The 15,998-nt window shown below is 31.7% G+C and overlaps 1 long non-coding RNA gene across 1 annotated transcript; it reads right to left on the bottom strand.

Annotated features, from left to right (window-relative positions):
- LOC110267635 lies at positions 1,642-7,109 on the bottom strand. The gene is made up of 3 exons (XR_002355465.1): positions 6,836-7,109; positions 1,792-1,888; positions 1,642-1,727 (listed from the first exon to the last, which is right to left on the bottom strand). It is a non-coding gene; the product is annotated as an uncharacterized LOC110267635 (long non-coding RNA).

Genomic DNA, 15,998 nt, shown 5'->3' with positions numbered 1-15,998 from the left:
AATCATGCTAAGTATAGAATAAATTAAATAATATATATATATTTATACACAAATATACTATAATAGATTATTTTTATACATATAATATTTTTTTATACATTTTGATTTGAAGCACATGAGTTGTCACGATGGTGTTGTAAAGCTTATAATAAATTAAGATCCATGTGCCATGATGATGAAAATATGGCAGATCAGAAAAAAAACTGAAAGTTTGTTAAAGATATAAGTCTAATCTGGTTTAGTACAGTACATCAGATGCTTCAGCATACCTAACTACCATTCAAGTACAACTTATTGCCACCAATTTAGAACGCTCTCAACATTATATTATATTTATCTTGCTATAAAAAGTAACATCAAAATTAATTATTACATCTCAAAAAATATTTATCTGAACTCGTAAAATTAAATTATTATCAATAGTGTATTAATAATGGTATAATATAAGTTCTAGGTTCTAACAATATATATTAATTAGAATAATTGAGCAGATACTAAAAGCTAATTACATTATCAAAGTCAAAGCTTGTATGGTATCTAATAAAAGTTTATTTAGAATAATTATTTATCTGAGCCACATATATAAAAAGAAAGCTAAGGACATGCATGTGGGGTTTTATTGTTTCGGCTTATATACAAATATAATTATATGTTAACATAAACACATTTTTCCGAATAATATAAGCTTAGGTAAATATGCTTACTAATTCAGTAATATATTCTTTAATACTTTATTTTTAAAGATAATAAAGAGTATGACAATTCATTCTATCTTGCCGACGAATTTATCACCACCAAGTCTTGATCATATCATCGTATGTCTACTTAATCATCTTTAATTTGTATCATTATTATCTATAATATAAGAATAATATTGCATGATCGACATAATTTTTATTTTTGGCCAATATTTAATTAATACTTTAAATTTTAAATATTAAATTTTAAGTATATTATATTTATCACATGCTCCAAAGTTTATGATCTTTTCATTTCTTTGTTTTAAATTTTGGACTATTTATTATTTATAATTAGATTGACATTAATTATAAGCACAAGTTTAAGGCTTAACTCCATATACAACCAACACGGCTTCTATAGTTTGCTCCAGCCAGTCATTAATCTTAATTTTTTTGTTGTTATACCACTACAATAGGGGCACTGCTTAGCGGCGGATTTTTCCTCTATTCGCAGCGGTTTTAAACCGTCGCAAAATCAAAGGCCGGCAGTTCAGTAGACCATCTTGATTATAGGTGTCGGGATTAGGTCTTGCGGCGGTTTCCAGCAACCGCTGGTATAATCGCCGGTGAATCAATTTTTTGCGGCAATTAATTTAGCGGTGGTTTTAAACCGCCGCGATATATAAGTATTAGAATTTAGTTTATTTTCACCAGCGGTTACGAACCGCCGCAATGTTATTATGTTTTTTAATTTATGAATGTATGCGGCAGTTATAAAACCGGCGCTAATTTCAATACAAATTAAAAAAAATTCCTTCGCATTTTTTTTTAATTTTAAAGATAAAATTTTTGGCCTTTTTTGAATTTTTTTAATGCTATAAATCTTAGTATTTTTCATCTATTGAATATAACTTGTGGCAGAAACAACAAAATTAACTGATACATCCTTTGTACTAAACTCAAAGTATACAAACTAAAATATAGAGCAACAGCTGTAGGCACATATAGTACGCATTGAAAAGGTGTGTACAACAGGTGTCAATCAAGCTCTTAGATAACTATCAAGTTACATTAAAAGGAAACTAGCATACTATAAATTAACCCCATTCACTTAAAATATGCACGTAGTGAGGAGTAGAGCACACAACCTAACCTGCACTTGCAAAGGTGATAAAACCAATTCCACGATGCATTTTTTATCCTTGATCCTGTTGAAAAATGGAAATAAATCATAAAGCATTCATACAACTACAATAATATAATGAATGGGGAGGAGTGAAGGGTGAAAACTACTACAAAGAAACGGATTTGATTACGCAAGAGGATTACTGGGGGAATGGTACTTTTCCATCAATGATGAGGGTGGTAGAAAATGTACTTCAAGATTTGAAATCAAGAGGCTTGAATGTTCAGATGCTTAACATCACACAGCTCTCAGAGTACAGAAAAGAAGACCACCCATCTATCTATAGGAAGCAATGGGAGCCTCTAATAGAAGAACATATTTCTAACCCAAAAATTTATGCAGATTGCATACATTGGTGCCTTCCAGGAGTTTCTGACACTTGGAATGAGCTTCTCTATGCCTATATTTTCCATCAATGACCAAAAACTGATTATAAAAATTTGGAATATGCAATGGCAATATGGTCATTAGAGTTTTACTTTTAAATTTTTTATTTTTTTTCCCCTCTAATTGGTTTTGAGGGGAGTATAAGTGTAAAGCATATTGCCTCTCCTAATCCTCAAAATATCACACATGTGCTGGTGACTTTTATATTTTGTCTTTATTTCTGTGTTGTATACTAAGTTTTTTTCCTTGGAATAATGCATGACAATATGACATTACCTTGTTTGCTTCATGGAAAAGCAAAGCATGTTTTAACCATTAGTGACATAAAAAATATGCAAGTGGCCGAAGAAAAATAGTAATTGCATTGCTAAGCTTTTGATTATTTGTTCTGTTTGACTGAAAGAATCTATAAGGACACTGACAAGTGATAACTTAATTCAGTGACCACTAGCTGACTCTTGGTATCTTAGATAGATACATAACCTTAGAGTGAATGCCAAATAGCAAACCTAAGGTTATAAAATTCTCAAATTGACTGCTAAAAAATTGAAAAATGCAAACAATATGATAAGACTAATTATTCACTGACCTTTCAGTTTATTGTGGTTCATCTGCATGGTACTATTGGTGTCCGTAGTGCGCTTTAGTTTGGTTTTGGTAGGAAAAACAATCCGATCCAATCGTACAGAATTCAATTGGATTGGTTTGGTTCGGTTTTTTGTCCAAAGCCAACCAAACCAGACCAAACCGTATTGAAATGGATTGATTTAGTTAGTTTTTTGGTTTTTAAACTAGTTAAAAAACCAACCTATCCTAGTCATAGTCCATGTACTAAAAAGGTTCTATCTTATTTTCAACCAGTAATATGCACTAAAATACCAAAACAAATTTAATTTCACAAATTGACACCCCACAAAACATTATTACAACACACAAACATACATATCTTATCCAAGATTACAACTTACAAGTCAAGAAATATAAAATAACAAATCATAGTCCATAAAACGAAATTTTAAAATACAACTTCTATTCTTAAAAAAAGTCATAAAATAAAGTCTTCAACTTCCAACAAACAATTCCATGTTCTCTGTTAAAATACAACACAGACATAAATATGTTAACATACATCATAAACAAGAATATCATATATTTAATTTGAATTTGACGTAATAAAAAAAATAATTACCTAAACTCCTAAATCCCCATATCCATTACATAGTCCCAAGAAATTGAAATTTTCGACCCTGATTTATCTATATTATATCAACCAACAATTTACGAGAGTGAAATTTAACATGAAATTGAACTTTAATACGAAATAAAATTTGAGTTATTAATACTTTTACCTGAAGAGTGTATCCAATGCTGAGTGCAAATTAACGCCTCAACAAGTTCACAATCCAATTTATTGCAATGTGGATGTATAACTTAACTACCGGTGCTAAAAGCAGACTCTGAGGCAACAGTAGAAATGGGAATAGCTAAAAAATCTCTTGTAATCTTTTGTAAAGCTGGATATTTCACTTTAATATTTTTTAGTAGCCCAAAATGTTAAAATTTTCCAAATTTATTTTATCTACCATAACACTCTCTTCCGAATAGAAATCCAACTCAGTTTTCGCAGCACAGTCTTCAAATGTATCTTCCACAAATTTCAAGTAGATAGAGTTAAATTTTCTCTTTGAAGATCCTTCATCAAGTCCAACATTCAAAGTAGAAGCTGAATTATCATCATTTGTTGCTCTTCTTTTAACCCTAGCCTTAAGTTGATATTCACATACTAATTCTTCCATCATTTTCTTCACCTTGCTCAGATGATTCTCACTTTGAGATCCATATATTTTAGGGAAAAAAATTTTCAATAACTTCATCTTATACCTAAGGTCTAAGATAGCTCCCACAGTCATGACTTCATTAATTTGATCCCAATACTTTTCAAACTTACTAATCATATTTGTTGCCATTCTATGAATTATCTTATTGAGACTACACAATCACTCATTCAATGTCAATTTCATTTCATACACCTTGGAAAAGTACAAATTTGTCGTTGGATATAAAGTGCCAGAGAATATTTCAGTTACACTATAAAAGACTTCTAATTTATCAACAAGTTTATTTGCCATTTTTCACTCATCATCAGATGGTACAACTTTATACAGAGATTCATGGTGTCTTAAACGCTCAAAAAGTTCTCTATATGGCAAAGCAGAAGCAATCATTAGATAAGTTGAATTCCATCTAGTTTTACAATCAAGTGCAAGCTTTTTCCTATAATTAATATTCAATTGCCTACAAATCTCTTCAAATTTCTCTTTTGTGTTGCAACCCAAAAAGAAACACTATCTCTAACTTTTTCAATAGAACCATATATTACATTCATGCCATCTTTTACAATCATATATTAGTTCCTTGCTTCATGTCACCTCCAATCTTTCTTTTGCAATATTTACATATTGCTTTCCACTTTCCATTTATTTGCTCCTTTCTAAAATGTTTTCAAGTCTCAGAAGTTAATCCTTTTTTGTTAGAACTGTTTTGCACACTTTGGCTAACTTCTTGTCCTCCCTCTTGTGTTTCTTCTTGTCCTTCCTCTTGTGTTCCCTGAACATGTGCTTCAATTGCTTGATCCTCATCATCTTGAGTTGGTTCTGTCTCATTATTATTTTCAATAGGAGTCGAGCTAAATCTATCCATTCTATACAGTAAGATTTAATACAGAAACTAAACTAAAAATCAATACATAAACAATAAATCACAGAATCAACTCAAAACAAGCAAATTGAACCCAACAACTCAGAATCATGCAATCAGAGATTAACAAATTGAATCACAAAATCAACTCAAAATAAGCCAAAATAAATTAAACCCAACAGCTCAGAATCAACTCAGAATTATTAATAAATTAAATTACAAAATCAAAAATAAATTAACAAGAAACAAGGATATATCAAAAATAGAAATAACAAAAGAACAGTTGAAGAAGACAAGACTCAAGTTAAATGAACAGAAAACCAAAACCAGCAAAATAGTATCAAGGGATATATCGTACCCTCATTGTAAGATTAATAAAAATTTATAAATAATAATTTGTACAATATAGCTAAGGAGTGATAGATAGAATCTAACAAGAAAACTGATGAAATAATAATTAAACAAGTGGCGTAGTAGAATGAAGTTTGTGATGATGATGATGAATAGCTACCACAAACAGGAAGATGATGAAAAATCATGAACCATGGTGGTGCATCGTGTGTGGTGGAAATTATTGAGAAGACGATAGAATCTCTTCCTACGATAATAGAAATCGCATTTGATTCTGATTAACAAACTTAACAAAATTAGAAATAAATTAACAAAATCAGAACAAGCAAACTCAAATCAACAAGATCAGTAAACAAACCCAACAACTCAGAACTATATAATTAGAGTTTTCAACTCAAATTGAATCATAAAATCAACTCAAAATAAGCCAAAATAAATTAAACCCAGCAGTTCATAATCAACTCAGAATTATTAATAAATTAAATTACAAAATCAGAAATAAATTAACAAAATCGGTACAAGTAAAAATAAATTAACAAAATCAGTACAAGAAAAAATAAATTAACAAAATCAGAAATAAATTAACAAAATTAGTACAAGCAAAAATAAATTAACAAAATCAAAACAAGTAAATTCAAATTAACAAGATCAGTAAATAAATCCAGCAACTTAGAACTATATAATCAGAGTTTTCGACTCAAATTGAATCACATAATCAACTCAAAACAAGCAAAATAACTACATACAAAAAATCATAAGTTAACAAAATCCTAACCTGAAGTCAAGTTGATGGGAAGGAGGAAGAGGACTGGAAGAGGGACAACCGGTGGCTGTTGCAGTGTCAGCAGCGACGCTCTCCAGTAGACGACGAGCAGCGAAGAGATGGTGGAGCAGTGGGGTGCAACACGGCGAGCAGCGAAGAGACGGAAGCAAACACGTAGACGCAGGAGTGGAGAGGGGAATGACACCCACCTGAAGAGAGAGAACGACACGGTGGCGAGTGGCGTAGGAGTGGCCGGTGGCAGGAGTGGCAACCGACGAGGGTGAATGAGATAGTAGAGTAGAGTAGATAGCGCAGCAAAGTGAGAAAGGAAGAATGACTGAATGAGATAGTAGTAGACAGCGCAGCAAAGTGAGAAGGAAAGAATGAGATAATGAATAATAGGGTTAGGGTTTTTTAATGGGTGAAATTACTAAAACACCCCTATATTAGTAATAAAGTAAGGGTATTTAAGTATGTTCAAAAATTCGAAAAATTATCGGGGATGGGGAGGGGATCCCCGCTCGGGTCCCCGCGCCTGTCTTGGGAGAACTTTGCTCCCCATCCCATCCCCACGGGAAAAATTCCCCATCATCGGGGCCCATTTGGGGCGGTTCCCGCTGGGATCCCCGCCTCCTGGAGATTTTTGACACCCCTAATCATAGGTCAACAAAGAAAGCAAATATCATCAATTTGTGTTAAAAATGAACTATAGGTGTAGCAAATACAATGTCACTTGCATTACAAAAATAAAAGCATTGTCATTAATTAAACCTGCATCAGAAACGGAAGAGCAGAGCAAACTAGGCAGTGTCCGTTGCTGGTTGAGTCACCCCAAACTTCACTAATAGTTTGTTTAGTGGCTCGGGAGCAAACTTCATACTTGACCTTTCCAAAAGGTGAGAATTATTAGCAATCTGCATGATTTTACATTATTTTGGCTTGTGCATATTAAAAGAGAAGAAGAACATGCCTGGCGTTGCGGCGGCAACATTTCACAGAGATACCGGTGCGTCTTGCAAGTCAAGATTTTGCTTCACCCCCTTTTGCCCTCTATTCATGGCAAGACCAAAACCAAAATAAAAGACTAAATTGAAACCAAATCAAGAAGAAAATGTATAATGTGAACCAAAATTGAAATCCGAGACCAAATTGAAAGGGAAATTTTTCAGATCCCAACAATCTGAACCAAGAGTATGGGCATACCTAAGATTGGGACTAGAGGGAGGAGAGAGCAGATCGGCAGTGGACCCACTAGCAGGGGGAAGCACCACGCAACTGGTACTGACGGGCGGGGCTACACGGCGGCAAGGATTCACGATTGGAGATTTGTTTCGCGCCTCTACTCTCGTTCTTGTTCGCACCAAGAAAATAAGAAAGAAAAAAAAATACAACTGAAGAATTAGGGATGAGCGCTTACCAGAGACGAGAAGATGAGCCAGCAGCAGGTCCAAACCGACGACGACGACGAGGAGGTCTGGGCTTGACGAAGAGGGAAGAGACGGCATCGTGACCAGCAACTCCGAGACGAATTTCTGGCGACACGAGGAGATGCGCAGACCTTCGACAGCGAGAGCTGCTACAGGCGAGGGCTGCTTAAGGAGTCAGGCTGCTGGTGAAGAGTGTATAACGAAGGAGAAGAGTGCGATGAGTGCTTTTGGAAGGGGGAGTAGTATATCTGATGGTGTTAGTATTTTATTAATAATAATAATAATAATAATAATAATAATAGGATAAATGTCCTGATTAGCAGTGGTTGTTCAAGAAATAGCCACTAATCAATCAGATTCTGCGGCACATAATGTCAATTGCTGCAATTTCTTATATATTTGCAGCGGTTAGATAAACGACCAAAATTTTTTTGTTGTTATTCTCCGCCTATCTTATAATGTACATAATGATTATAAAAGGTAGGATAATACTAATGAGATAAAAAAATATAAATTTAATTTATTTAATATTTATTAATTTTAATAATAATTAATAAATAATAAATAAGATAAATTTTGACTGTTTTTAATTAATTATTTTTTGTTATCAAATATTTATGATAATAGTATAGAAAAAAAAAGTTAGCTGTACTAGTGGTCATAATCTATGTAATTCAAATTAAATGATACGGTTGAATTGATGAGCCTAATGAAAGTGGGGAACCATGATTCAATTGACACCTCTTAATTTTCGTATGTATATATAGTAAAGGGATATGATTGATGTGGCTTGAGTATGATTGATGTAATTAATTAGCACTTCTCTTTGCAAGATTCTAAATTATCAAGATAAACAAAATGATTCTATATTAATCTCATGCGGCATCAAGATACACGATTAAATGCACATCATCGGGTCATCCACGCGTTAAGTTAAATTGTGATGTTAAAAACATGATATAAATATAAAAATTAAAAATAATAAACATATTTTATAAAAAGTATTTTTTTAAAAAAGATAATTATACTTTAAACGCTACTTATATGAATTTATATCTATCCATTTGATGATAGTAGATAAAAATAGTTTAATAATTTAACACAATTTAATTAAATTTTTAACTATAATTTTTAGTTGAATGCTGTCTTGTCCTACTCTCTCTAAAATAACATATAAGTTATCCTTTCTGATATGTTATATTTTAATTAGGTGTTTATTTTAACCTGAGTTACTTCACCGTCTCATTAGTGTTTCATTTTCTCTTCTCAAATCATTCTTCTAGAAAAGGTACTCCAACTCTCTCTAATTGCGTTTACTCCTCTCCACTCTTTCGTCGTCGTCATTATGCCTCCCAAGCATCACCGTCTTATTGGGTGTCTTATTTTCTCTTATCAAATCATTCTTCCAAAAAAGGTACTTCAACTCTCTCTAATTGCGTTTACCCGTCCCCATTGTATTCCTTCATCGTCGTCGTTACGCCTCACAAGCATCGTCGTCTCATTGGGTGTCTTGTTTTCTCTTCCCAAATCATTCTTCTAGAAAAGGTACTCCAACTCTCTCTAATTGCGTTTACTCCTCCCCGTTGTACTCTTTCATGGTCGTCGTTACGCCTCCCAAGCATCATCATCTCATTGGGTGTTTTGCTTTCTCTTTCCAAATCATTTTTCTAAAAAAAGGTACTCCAACTCTCTCTAATTGCGTTTACTCCTCCCCACTCTTTTGTCGTCGTCGTTGTGCCTCATAAGTATCATCGTCTTATTGGGTGTTCTATTTTCTTCTTCTGTCCGGCCGTCACTGTCTTCCAATATATTATTAACTCTCATGAAATTAAAGTAACTCAGATTAAAATAAACATCTAATTAAAATATAACACATCAAAAAAATAACTTACATGTTATTTTAGAAAAAAGATAGAATAACAATCACCTAATTTTTATATATATGAATAGTTAGCTACAAGTCAAGTCTTATATATTATTCTTGGAGTAAAACCATCAATCAAATTCTGAAAACGGGTTTGCTGAGGCTGATGTTGGACCAAATATGCATATCATCTACCACGTGGCACCAATATTCACCACTAATCTTGCGCTTCATGCCTTCAATATAATTGGTTTGGCATAAAATAAAATTGACGTGGATATCTCTGATCATATTCGAATCATGCTAGAAAATAATTTGTAAGAAATAAAAGAGAGTCATTTTTTATGTTGGTATTCAATTATTGTAAGCTTATATAGCGGCAGTTCAGTGGATAACATCATGTGAGTATTAAATATTTGGAAACCCTGTGCCAATTATTGGAAGAAATTATTGATTAATTGATGAGATTGTCAGTTAATTAATTAGTAGAGACAAATTTCTACATGATTATCTGTAAATCCAAAAAGAAAATTCTAATGGCCAATTTCATATATATAAAAGACTGGTATAGATGAATCAATAAAAAACAATGAAAGAATCAAAGAATCTCCGCCGGCATTTATAAATTCACTACTTACTTGCAAGCAATTAGAAAGTAATCCATGCTGCTTGTATGTATGATTTCATATACAAAATATAAGAGGAATAGCAAAGCTGTGATTCATCATGGCATTCTTCTTCTTGACTTGAAATTGATATATTTAACTTAAAATGTGTAAGCAAAATTTTTTATCTTTGCTTTTTATGTATAAAGGTTGATTTTAGAAGTCATCCATGTTATGAATATATTTATAATTTCAACAAAAATCATTATCCATATATCCGAACCACCTCATCATTTAATTATTATACTATATGGCTATGATTAGTGATTGAATCATGATGTTGAAATATGGGTCCTGGGACTAGTATGTGCTTTGAAAATTTGATAGGGTGAGCATGATGAAAGCCTAATGGAAATTCTTAATACCTACTAAGATATACAGTTTATATATATTATTTATTTTCCTCATCATCAATGTCATCACCGTCAATTAAGTGTAAAACGAGGCGGTGTATTAGCCCTCACCTTGTTAATTACATACACTAAATAATATTATATAATGTATATGAGAGTAAAACTTTCCATAGGATGCCTTTGAAATACTCAACATGGCATATTGTGATATATATATAGTATTGAATAAGTTTCAAATCTTAAAAAAGAAAGAATGATAAATTAAATTGAATGAAACTAAGAGTTTGATTCATGGAGATGATGATCTAAATTAAGAGTTTTTTAGATTTTATAGAACAACTTGATAAAGCTTGTCAGAATGGCAGACGATATTGAAGTAGAACCTTCAAAAATTAACTTGTTACGAACTTTTCAACGATTCTAACAAATGATGACAAACAATTGAGGATTAGTCTCCAATTCTCATTCTTTTTACTTAGCTTCTATGATATTATGAGAACCTACATCTTTATAAGACGAGTAATCTCAAATTCTCATTCTTTTTATTTTGAGGTTTTTTTTTTTACTTTTAAAAATGCACTTAAATTATTTTATTATTAACAAAAATATTTTAAATTATTTAAAAATATGATAAAAATATACACTTAGAGCATCTCCAACGCATCAATTTTTTAAGATTCTATCATTAGTAAGTAACCCGCATCACTTTTTTTTTATTAACGGAACATGTTTTTTATCATAGCTGAACAATTTTATCATATTTTTAATTTATTTTAAAATATTTTTTGTTGATAATAAAATTCAGAAATATTTTGATTAGCGCCAAAATAATGTGTACATGTTTTTGTGGTTTAACTTTTTTTTCAGGCAAATCAACTATGTGACAACTGAGACGAGGCCCATTGAATTGGGTTGGGCCTGAGTAGTGTTCAATAACTGCCCAATGGGACAGATGGCCCAAATTTATTTCCAGTCAAACCAATTCCTGACTTATGTTGATATTTTATGGGCCTATATACCTAGTCAAAGAAGGACCCAACATGTGTACCAAAAACATAAAAAGGTTTGTGGTTGACCCAAAAAAGTAAACACAGGCAGCAAAGAAAATGTGTATTGGTTGACAAATTCCTGTTAATTAATGGGTAGTCTCGGAGCTTAAGTGAAAGACGGTTCATGAGTCATTTTAATGTGTTAAACAATCTGAGAAAAGAAAGAACATACCATAACATATGCTCAATTGAATCAGACTTGGTTTGTAATTTCTTCGTATAGTATAATAACCAACGTAAAATATAATATAATTGATGTAAATAACAGCATTTATTCAGAGATTATTATATATTATTCAAAGTCAATATAATATAATTGATGTATAGATTACATATTTATTGATATTCAAATTCTATAAAATTTGGTAAGCTTGATTTTCATGATAATATGACATGATTCAATGGTTGAATTGATTGAATTCATTTGGCGTTATTTTCNATTCTATTAAGAATTATTCAAGGTGTACATAGAATGTGGCGATTTAGAAGCTAAGTCGTATTTGTTTTTCCATGCATGGTATATCGGTATGGTAGGTGCAGTGATCATAATCCACAACGTATATGAAGAGCTAGAAATATAAATATATAAATGAAAATTCAGGTGTAGTCGACTTCACGTGAATTTGATAGCCGAGAGTTGTTAGATGAAAATTTAGTCAAATCATCTAACGGCTCTCAGTTATCAACTTCACGTGAAGTCTACTATACCTGAGTTTCCACCATATATATAATAAGAAGCTGTATGATTTAATTTTTGTTATGCTTTAATATGTCTGAGTCTATTTACTATAAATTGGACAGGGTCAAAGAGAAAAACGATTATAAAGGGAGTGAGAAATTGAGAATTTGAAAACAAACTTGAATTCAAAGGCGCATGTTGTTGCCTTGTTGATATGTACATGAATCATGAAAATGAATTAGAATCTCATAATTCAATTCTTGTCTCATAAATTTGGACACGATCCCTTGGATTTTTCCTTTGCTTTTTTTCTTTTTTTCTTATTTGATTTTTATCTTAAAAAGAAATTAAATCTCGCAATTGCATGCGTATAGCATTGAAACCTTTTTCTTTTTAATTGCGGCGGCTAATGTATTTTCTTTTCGTTTAGAAGCGTGTTGGGTAAAAAGTTTTATTTAGTGCTTCAGGCAACGAATTCTCCTTAACATGCATGTGGTCTACATTCAAAGATGAGCAATATATTAAAAGCTTTTCCCTCATTCTAAATGTGTTGAAAAATCTTCCATTTTATTTTTCATTAGCTTAAATATTGTATAGACCACCCACATAGAACTCAAAGCACGCAAAAAGTTTTTTCATTTTTTATCCACGGCAATATATATGAAAAGAATTTAATTTTAATTTACTGTCAATGTAAAATAATTTTACACGTGCATTTAATTACCTAACGTTATATAAGTAAAAATAACTATATTTTACATTGATTGCGTGAATAATCATAAAAAATAACAGATATGATTACATGTAAAATGATTTATACTGACAGTGTATCAAAATTAAACTCATAAAAATAAAATAATTTAAATGTGTAACTATAACACCGTTATAGACTTATATAATCCTACTTGGCTTTATAATTCAAGAAATAACCCAGAATTTCCAGGGAAACATCCTGCAGTTGATGTGCTTGTGTTATGTTGTCTTGGGTGACATTAATTTAGACCTTGCCAAAAAACCATATATGATATGTATTGATAGATACACATACACTCACAAGTGGTTGAAATTTCGTTAGAGGTTGATGAGTCATGAGTAATGTTTATGGATTCACACAATAAAATCACATCACCCACTTGAATCTATAGCTAGATAGTATATGATAGTGATTTATTTTGTGGGGCTTTATTTAAGACTATATGGGGAGTTCTGTCATATTATTCATGACTCGTTCAATGATTAACAAGAAGTACATTTCAACTCATTTATTTTTTATTTTACTAAAATGAATATACACTACTTTAAACTTTTTTTTGGCGTTTCTTTTGCTCTATTGATATGTTTAAAAGAAAGAATGAAAAAAAAAGGGTCTTTGGACTTTACTTGAGTTTTTTTTTTTTTTAAAAAAAAGAAAGACTCTTAATTAAGGGAGTGTATCCTCTCCGGTGAAAAAAAATTGGATAGTGTCAATTGTGATCTTTCACCCTTTATTACTCTCTCTCTCATATTTAATTTTGGCCCCACTTATAAAGTTAACAGTGAGAGATCACACTGCATTTTTTCAAGTATTGAAAAAACTAGAAAGGATCTATTTCCCTTAATTGATCACTTCATAAAATATATGTAACATCTTCTCATTCTCATCATCATGTAACTATTGGAACTTCCAAATTTCCAGTTTTAAGACCAATATTAATAACAACAAAAGGAGGTAATCATTAAATCAAATAAAAAAATATAGAACATACAATAAAAAAAAAAGTTACTAATATGTAACTATTTATTACGAATTAGTGTTTTTCTTATCTTTATATTCATTAGCCAATGATATAATATTTTATATTATTGGTGGTACATATTAATTTTTTTTTCTGTCCGATTCATACATAAATATATATAGTGATCATCATTTAAGGTGTTAATTATGGATATTGATGTGAATCCTTGAAATGAGGTTGTGATAGATGAATTATGCTACGTGTACATTAAAATCAGCCATTTAAGTTAGTCATTAGTATAAAATATATGCTGGAATATAAATATACATTAAAAATAAATTAAACCACATGTATTTATATACAAATATATTGATGGCTGATTTTAATGACTGATTTTAGTGTACAAATAAAATTTTTGGTGATAGATTTACCATCCTGAATTTTTTTAAATTGATCAAATATTACAAAAATAATAAATTTTATTGATCCTATAGTATTTTTTTTCAAGCTTGTTTCTTTAAGTACAATGTGCATACTATTGAAAAAGTATTTTTATTGTAGTGTATTAATTTCGGTGAATTTTACCCAACACCTCTAAAATAATATGTAAGTTATTCTTTATGATATGCGACATTTTAATTGGTCATTATTTTAACTATAGTTGAATTATTTTGTAATTTATTATTTGAAATGAATAATGATATAATTTCTTAAAATATCAAAACTCCACTCCTGTTAATTGAAGCACATTTTCGCTCCTCCATTCTTTCCTCATCACGTACCTTCGATCGTTGTCGTCGTGACAAAAAGCGCCGTCATCTACTACCTTCTTACGCAATCTCTCTTTCTTCAGTACATGATTCCTTAACAACGTCGTTGGATTTTCGTCGTCTGTAACTTTATCATCCTTCCCAATATAGCTAGCGCTGCCGCCGTCATCGCTATCTCCTGTCCTCTCACTCAATCTCTCTTTCTGCCGTAGAAAAATTTAAATAAAGATATTTTTTAATGAAAAATTTTAATAACCAAACTAACCATTAATTATGTTGGTAATGAGTGATCCACAGCAAAAAGAAGGATCGAGTGAAAGGATAGAAGATAGCGATGATGTCAGCTGTAACACCCTAACTACCAAAGCTCGCACTTCCGGCTGTGCGACTCTGATAGCTCGGACATTACGACGACACTTATATTATTTAATACTAAAATATGAGCCTGTTTAAAACTTTAAACCGCAATACCGCTCCCAAAGATACTTTCGTTCGATAACGTACATCCATAAATACCATTCAACTTACAACAACTCATAAAGAGTACATCCATATATATATACATAAATATATATAAATAATATTACAAACATAATCCAATACAATTCCTATCCCTCTTACAGATTATATCAAGATAAAGGCGAGGGTGCAGTAAACCATAACTAAAACAATACAGAACATCACAACAACAATTAAATAAGCTCTTCGTAACTTCTGCGCCCATATCCTGAAAGGGGAAAAAATGTAGGGGGTGAGAACATCATCCTCGAAAGGGTTCTCAGTAGAGGGTTTTTGGGAATTACTGTAATAGGATACATGAAGATAAATCGTACCAATGATTAATAACCATCTTATGCCTCTTTTCAAAAACAACCGTTTACAATAAAAGAGAAATCTGAAATCCTTTTTCTGAAAGAAGAAACTGTTCATTTAAAACAATATTCAAAAGCATTTCAGAAGGTTTATCTATGCTGAACCAAATTAGCCATTCACGCATTTCCAAACCATAACCACAATACCAAAACCAACCATCGGTCCATCTCAATTCAACCACGGCCCTAGGCCCAAACAATCCAACCAACAACCAATCACCACAATCCAACAGAGTCCCAGATGCAAACACAGGAAGGAAGTTCAAGCACAAACAAACAGTTATTACAAGTAGAACAGTTAGCAATTAATCACATAGGCAAACCAGGTATAATATGCACACCCAACCAATGTCACACAAATGCATATGATGCATGCCTGTCCCTAGTGGCTGATGATATCATCTGTCGGTTATAGAGCCAACCCGAAACCATTGGATCTGTCGTGCATCCCCAACTCGAGTTATACTCATCATAAACTTGATCATAATCATGATCCATATCCATCACCCTCACTGGTCACTGGTTACGGGGGCGAGCTCA

The sequence above is a fragment of the Arachis ipaensis genome, chromosome B10, assembly GCF_000816755.2.
Source record: "Arachis ipaensis cultivar K30076 chromosome B10, Araip1.1, whole genome shotgun sequence".
In the NCBI taxonomy this organism is placed as follows: domain Eukaryota; kingdom Viridiplantae; phylum Streptophyta; class Magnoliopsida; order Fabales; family Fabaceae; genus Arachis; species Arachis ipaensis.
This window is presented reverse-complemented; position numbering and strand designations above follow the sequence as displayed.